The following is a 7,143-nucleotide window of genomic DNA, read 5'->3' as shown; positions in this document are numbered from 1 at the left end:
GCTGGGCAGGGGCTGCGCTCGGGCCGGAGTCCTGGCGAAGGGATGAGGAGCAAAAGGCCCACCCGCAGCTGCTTCGCGGACGGGAGCGGTGTGTTCAGGGCTTTGAAATGAATTTCTGGAAGAGCTTTTTTTTCCCCCCTTTCATATGCAACTTGACGTCCTGTGGTCAGGTTTTCTTCCCACCTTGTTCATTCCAAGGCCAGACTATTTGGATAGAGAATCTACCTGCTTCTACCTGAGAAAAATTGTGCTTAGTGCTCATGAGGCCAAAACAGAGGTAAAATAACACGTAGGCAGTAAAAAAATCATTTTGCATATGTGATTTCTAGTTGTGTAACACAGCTTGTTGCCTACCTGCTGCTGACATCTGCCTTACGCTGAAATCCTTTGGCTGGGAAACAGCATCTCGTAAAGTGACTTCTCATCTTTGGTTGAGCACCCCCATCATTTTCTTACAGTGTAACTGCAGCATAATGCTGTTTGTGGTTCTTGGAACAAATTTCTCTAGTGGCTTTGTATTTGCTGCACCTTTCAACAGCAAATATATCATTTGTTTCTTGATGTTTACCCAACTTCAGAAGTCAGGGCTCCAATTTAATTATTACAGTTCTTCAAGAAGCAACTCGGAGCCATTTGGAAAGTAGGAGTCTTTCCTAGGGGAAGGATTAGTGCATAAACAAGGGAGTGTGACACAAGTTCTTCATGTATGTTATCAAGAACTCTGAATGTGTTGTGTCTTACTGTAGTGTAGTTCACATTTCTTGGTGCTTGGAATAATGAAGTGTGCCACAACCTTTTCTGGTGAAGACTTCCCTTTAATTTCTAATTTTCTTGATGGCAAAGTCAACAATTATTTATTTTGAGAAGTTGTAAATGTCTTTTCCTCATAATTTCACTGTCTTCTAACGTAACTTGGCACCTGAACATATGGAAGAGTTTGCTCTGCTTGCCAGTTATCTGTGGACCATTTGGGCATTGAAACATCGGTAATATCTGTGAGAATGATTGGAACTAATAAGATTAAAAGGTGATAGCTGGGGTTCGGCAAAGTGTCCATTTTCTTATCTCTTAGGGCTGTTGTCTAGCAGTGGTGAAGATCAAACTGCCTGAGTAGGTTTACAGAAAACAGCCTGACAGTTGTGTGTCAGCACTGCACATTCCATGGCGTGGAGCGGTAGCACACACATGTTAGGTCAGTGGGTTATTTGCTCTTTTCTGGAGGTGGAGAATGCTTGTGCCTTGTCATTGACTCACGTACTCTCCAGTAGATAGTTTTCAGAAGCTGTGTTCTGTGCATGGTGTGAACACAAATAATCACTTCCAGATTGTTGTTGGAAGAACAGGCAGCGGGCAACAGGCTGATTTGCCAGCAGGCAGTAAATGCAGCCTCTTTCTTATGGACCCTTTTCACGGTGCCCTGAAGGAGCAGCAGGCTGTCGGGTGGGTGGCAGCATGCTTTGAGAGGCCTGCTGCCTTGATCCATCGTGTAGCTGTGTTTGAGCCAAGAGGACAGGAACGATGTAGTCTCCAGGAAGGCGTCCCCAGGGCCTTCTTCCCCAAGGCCTCTGGGGAATGCGTTATTATCTGGATGAACTTCTTGGCAGGCTTTATCAGATACGTCAGCTGTGGAGCAAGCTCTCATGTTCTCGGGAAACTTCCAAAAGTTGTCAAGCAGTAGTGTTGTTTTTCATTTCTTTTCTCAGAAGGAAAGTTGAATGCTCTTTCTCAGCAAGAAAGTTTTCTTTTGAAAATCAGATTCCTGAACAGGAAGGTAGTCTGAAGCTATTTTTAGTTTCATATGAAGTTGGACATTGGTCTGGGCTAACTGTGAATTCTTGTCTACTATTCAATACTGTGCAATAGTTGGAAATGATTTTGGAAATACTTTGGATGATGAATTGTAGTGAACGCATCTGGGACTAAATTGTCTACTGTTGTTTTGAGGAGCGTGTCTCTAAGCTCAGAAGGAGAGGTTTCTCTGTTTTTTCTCCAGCCATCAGTATTTGCCTAATCCGGTTAGCATGCTCATGCTGAGGATCCTGGTCATCCAGAATAGCATGCCACTTGGAGCCAGCTTAGTGCTGAGATTTTGAGGGGTGCATCTCTTCTTCAAATGTGATCAGCAGAAGAATGTTAAGACTACTGTTAAAACACTATTTTAATCTGCCCATAGATTTGAGGAGATAAGCCATTGTTGTTCTTGAGGAGACTAATTTCTGCATGAAATCCAAATACTTCTGTTTTGTTAACATTGTTTTTACCATATTTATGAATACTTCTACACAAAGGGATGCTAATGAATGGTGGCATAAGTTGGTGCAGATTTTTTACAATCAGCTGTGGGAACATTTGACAGTGTGTCCATGTAAGGAATATAACAATGGAATATGAACAAAACAAAACAAACCCTTCAAGATTCTGAACTGCTGAGAATATAGTTTAAAGACTCTAATCCTCTGCATAGGGGTTTAGAATTAATGACATTGTTACTGGTTTGATGGGAAGTCACATTTCATAACTTTAGTCTTAAAATCATTCACATGGGGTTGCAAGTTTATCTGTAAGTTTGACACAGGCAAGGTATTGATGCAGTGTACTTGAAGAAAAACCAAAAGACTGTCTGCTAATCTGTCCTGACGGGCTAATTAGTGAAGTAGTGGTGGGTAGGCTGTGTTTGATGAAGGAGTAACTGTTGGAGCAGTTCTGAAGTATTACTGAGATGCTGTCTCAAGAATAAAGTCTGTAACTCTGTACCTATGCGTATTTAATTGTAACTTGATATCAGGCATTGTGAAAGTAACCTATGTTACTGACAAGTGGAAGAACTTCTCGCTCTGTGCTCCAGGCTTATTGTTTTAACACATTTCTGCAGTTTTATGGGCTGTAATAAACATGCAGTTTGGTCTGAGTTGTTAGAGAGTCAGTTAATTAATTAATTCACTTTTGAAAGACCATTTTGAATGATGTTTTTTTAGAAGCTGATCCATCATTCAACAGATGTACAGAATGCCAGTGGAAGTAACTCTTAGATAATGTTTCTCCCTTATTTGGAGCAATAGATGAAGGCGCTTCTTGCATCTGCTTTGCATGTTTGTCTTGTTCTCATTGTAGTTGTAATGGTTTGAGGATCACAAGAATGGGAATAAAGGAAAGACTCACGCTTTCTATTTACAGTAACAGGAAATTAAGCAGGTAGTTTGGTAATGTAATAAAACTATCATTTTGATAGCAGTGATTTTTCCCACATTTTCAACAGTAGCATTTAGTGACCATTTTATGCTTGTAACTCCTACAGAAATATATAACTCTTTTAGAAATTTAATAATATGCATGGATTACATATGAATGTTGCTGAGCAATATGCTAAGGTATGCATATAGTTTGATGCAGTAGGATGTAAGAAATACTTTGACTTTGAATCCCATTGTGCAATTTCTTGTAATAAAACACTCTTGCTCTTTAAACTAGTCACTCTGTAGGTTTATCCCCTTTGTTAGTCAACATCATTACTCTATCCCCTTTGCTAGATAACATCTTCCAAACCATGCAGTTCTGTGTTTCTGTGAGCTGTGCTTCTCACTGTTTGGAACAGCTTTGGGTTTGCCAAAAGGAGGGAAGTTATTACAGGGGAGGCTCTTGACCCTGGAGATCTGTGAAGAATGCAAGCTGTGAGTTAACTACCTCTGGCTGCAAGAAAGGACGACTTCCAAGGATTGGTTCAGTTTATCGTGAGACTGGCATTTTTTTTTTGCCCAAGTTGGCCAACTGCTTTTCTCAGCATTGTTTGAGGGGAAAGGATATTAACTGTGAACTGAGCAGAAAGCTTATGGAAAGGAGCTGGAACCAGCCCCCTTTCAATCCTTCATAAATGTTTCCATAAAATAAGAATTTGTCACTTCATTGTGTGATCTTAATGAAGAATGGCAATGCAGACAGGATCCTGATAAAGTAAATACCTCTTCTACATAATAGTTCTCCCAAATTCTTTTTTGTTATCGCATTCTGAAGAAGAATCACCAGACATGAGTTCAGCCGGGCAAATTTGAAGCCCACATCATACATTCCTTTGGCAAAGGAGATTTCATAGACTGTACTTTATTGGTAATTCTTTTTCTTTCCTCTCAGGGATGAGGTGTCATTTTTAAGTGCTTCCTCTCATTTCAACGTGTGTTATAACATCAACATTTGGAGAAATTAAAGTAGTTCTCCAGAATGTAAAATCTGTTCCTCTGTGATAAAAATAACACTATATCTTTAATGTGGATGGTGATGTCCCTTGCTGATCTTTCTGAAATGCTGCTTCTACTATGGCTTAATCTGTGGGGCGCTGCAATAGATCCTGGCAGCACTTGTTTGTGTTACTGGTCTGTGATCCACCTTGTGTGCAGAGCCATCATCATCTGTCTCATCTACCTCCGATGTGCTCACCTTCCTGCTCTGCTGTAATAGCTCTGGGTGAAAGGTTGTTTAAGTTCTGTGGATTTGTTACAGTTTGCAACAAAATCACTAAATCACTTTTGCCCAGCTCGCTAGGCATTGTTAGCAGACCTTTAATCCCTTTATCTTTGTTCTGTCCAGCATTTTGCCGAGTGATGTCTCTGGCTCGGCCGCCTCTTTGACAGAGAAATCATATACAGTCCTCTGAAGGAATGAGCCAAGATGGCCTCCCAGCTGCTCTGCCATTGCTGCTTGTTTGCCTCGGGTCAGCTGGTGCTGCCTTTGTTGGATGCCTCCCAGAAGTGCTTCCAGGGGGACTTTTTTTGAGTACTGTAAATGGGAATGCAGTTAAGTAGAAGAAATTGGCTAATCATAGAATAGCTTAGTTTGGCGGAGAGCTTAAAGATCATCTGATTGCAACCCCCATGCCATGGACCCACCAGATCAGGCTGCCCAGAGCCTCATCCAATCTAGCCTTGAACACTCTAGAGATGAGGCGTCCACAGCTTCTCTGGGCAGCCCAGTCCATTGTCTCACTGCTCTCTGAGTAAAAAAAAGTCCTCCTAACATCCAACCTAAATCTCCTTATTTTTAGTTTAAAGCCATAAGGCCATTCCTTCTTGTTACTGTGCAAAAGTTCAGTCCCTCTTCTGCTTTTAGGTGCCCTTCAAGTACTGGAAGGTCTGCTGCCACCTCTGTTTTTGCAGCCCAGGATATTGTTGGCCTTCTTGGCTGCAACAGCATGTGCAACTTTTCATCTACCAGAACTTCCAAATCCTTCTCTGTGAGTTCTTCTCCCAGTCTGTCATCACATTTGGAATTACCTTGACCCAGATGACTTTACTGAAGTTAAGAGTGTGACAGGGAATTCTAGTGTCTATGAATGCACTCTCTGCTGGAGGTTTATTTTCAGTCTTGCTTAGATCAAAATGAGTTGGCCTTATTTTTCTCTGTGGTTCTGTGTGTGTGTGGTTAATATAAAGAGGTGGTTTGTATAGAATGATCGAACAAATGTGTTGGTCATTTTGACAGACAAAAAGAATGAAATTAATCATGTGATGTGGAATGATACGGGGACAGAATTACATGGCAAGTGACTGCCAAAAAAAAAAAATGCAGTCAGTTTCATTTTTCTGGGACCATTTAAATTATTGAAGAGATTTGGTAGTTACTAAAATTCCCAAATATTGTAAGTACATGTCTGTATTTATATTTATATTGAGAGGGGGGAAATTATTTATTTAGCCTTGGGAAGGAAACAGGACTTGGAGTGGGACAATGGGAGAGAAGGCTGATGGGAGTGCTGAATTTTGTGTCACTCCCATGGCGTTTACATTGCCGTAACAGATCATTGAGGACTTTTTGTTCTGCTGGAAGCTGATAGTAATTTTCCTGTGTAAGTGAAGACTGCCTTCAGCCACTCTTTTCTTTGTAACTTCACTAAGAACTTTAGTATCTCATTTCAGAGGTATGGGGAGGGGAGTTATGTCCATAGATGGAGTAAGTAAATACCAACTAGAATGGCTCGACATCCTGGTTTAGTAGAATAGGCTTTGAGTTTTTACTCGCATTTGTTCTAACTGCTTCAAATTACGTAGATTTTAATGTTGGGTTTATGGGAAGTTTTGAGCTGTTATTGCTGTTTCTTAAAATTCTAGTTTGTTTTAACATCTTTGAGAGTATGTAGCAGAAAACAAGTAGGTCAATTCTAATATTGGAATGCTTTAATATCAGTGAAATCTGAAGTTTAGATAACTGAAACCTGCAATATAACCTGATGTTGGCAGTGGATAGTCTTGCAAAGTTCTGGCTGGGTGGCGTGGTGCTGTTCAGGTGCAGAACTGTCAGAGAATGCAGGTGGCTTGCTGATACCTGTATGGCAGGTTTGGTGGGATGTGGCAATGCCTGTGTTTCTCTTAGTGGCGCCTGAGCATAAGGGAACTTCAGGTAGAATCACAGCATAAATATTTTTGCATTACTTATAATTTTTAAACAATGTACAAAATCAGAGGAGAAAACAGCTCTGTAGGTGCTACAAGTCTTTGCATTTGTGTGAATCAGAGGGAAAGTGGCCGAGCTTCACAGAGCAAGGTGTGAAGCTGATGTCCTACGTGTCCTAGAAGCTCAGAAGTTTGCCAGACTATTTATATTTTGAGTACGTACAAGGCAACGTAATTGCAAATCTGAGGCTGACACAAAATTAAAGAAGCTTTTCAGCTTTGCATTTATTTTTGTGCTTTGTGGGGGACAGTTAGTTTTAAAAAATGACCTCTGTCCAGTATTGGACTAGTAAGTGGCTATTTTTTGGTATGTATTCACATGCCTATAGTTATACAGTTATCCTTGTGGGAATGGTTAAATATAAACAAAAAAGGAGAGAAAAAAAAAAAGACTAAATATTCTCAGCATCATTATTGATTTTTACAAGAAAGGTGTGCCTTATCTCATGGATGGCCAACCTTTTGGCTTGCCTGAGCTGCACTGAGGGAACAGGCTGCATATAAAATAAATAATAAGGTTGGAGTATGGAGTATATAAGTAACAACTTCTTTAAAATGTATTTTTTATTGAAACAATTAAAAAAAAACATACAAAAACAAACAAACAAAATAACCAGAACACAAACATAATACTGGTGGGGTGTTTGACTCTGTGAAACTAATGCATCAGGCTGGTTCGATGGCAGTGGTTGCCATTCCAAGTGCA

The sequence above is a fragment of the Meleagris gallopavo genome, chromosome 6, assembly GCF_000146605.3.
Source record: "Meleagris gallopavo isolate NT-WF06-2002-E0010 breed Aviagen turkey brand Nicholas breeding stock chromosome 6, Turkey_5.1, whole genome shotgun sequence".
NCBI lineage: Eukaryota > Metazoa > Chordata > Aves > Galliformes > Phasianidae > Meleagris > Meleagris gallopavo.
The sequence above is the reverse complement of the archived record's forward strand: the minus strand, read 5'-3'. Positions refer to the sequence as shown.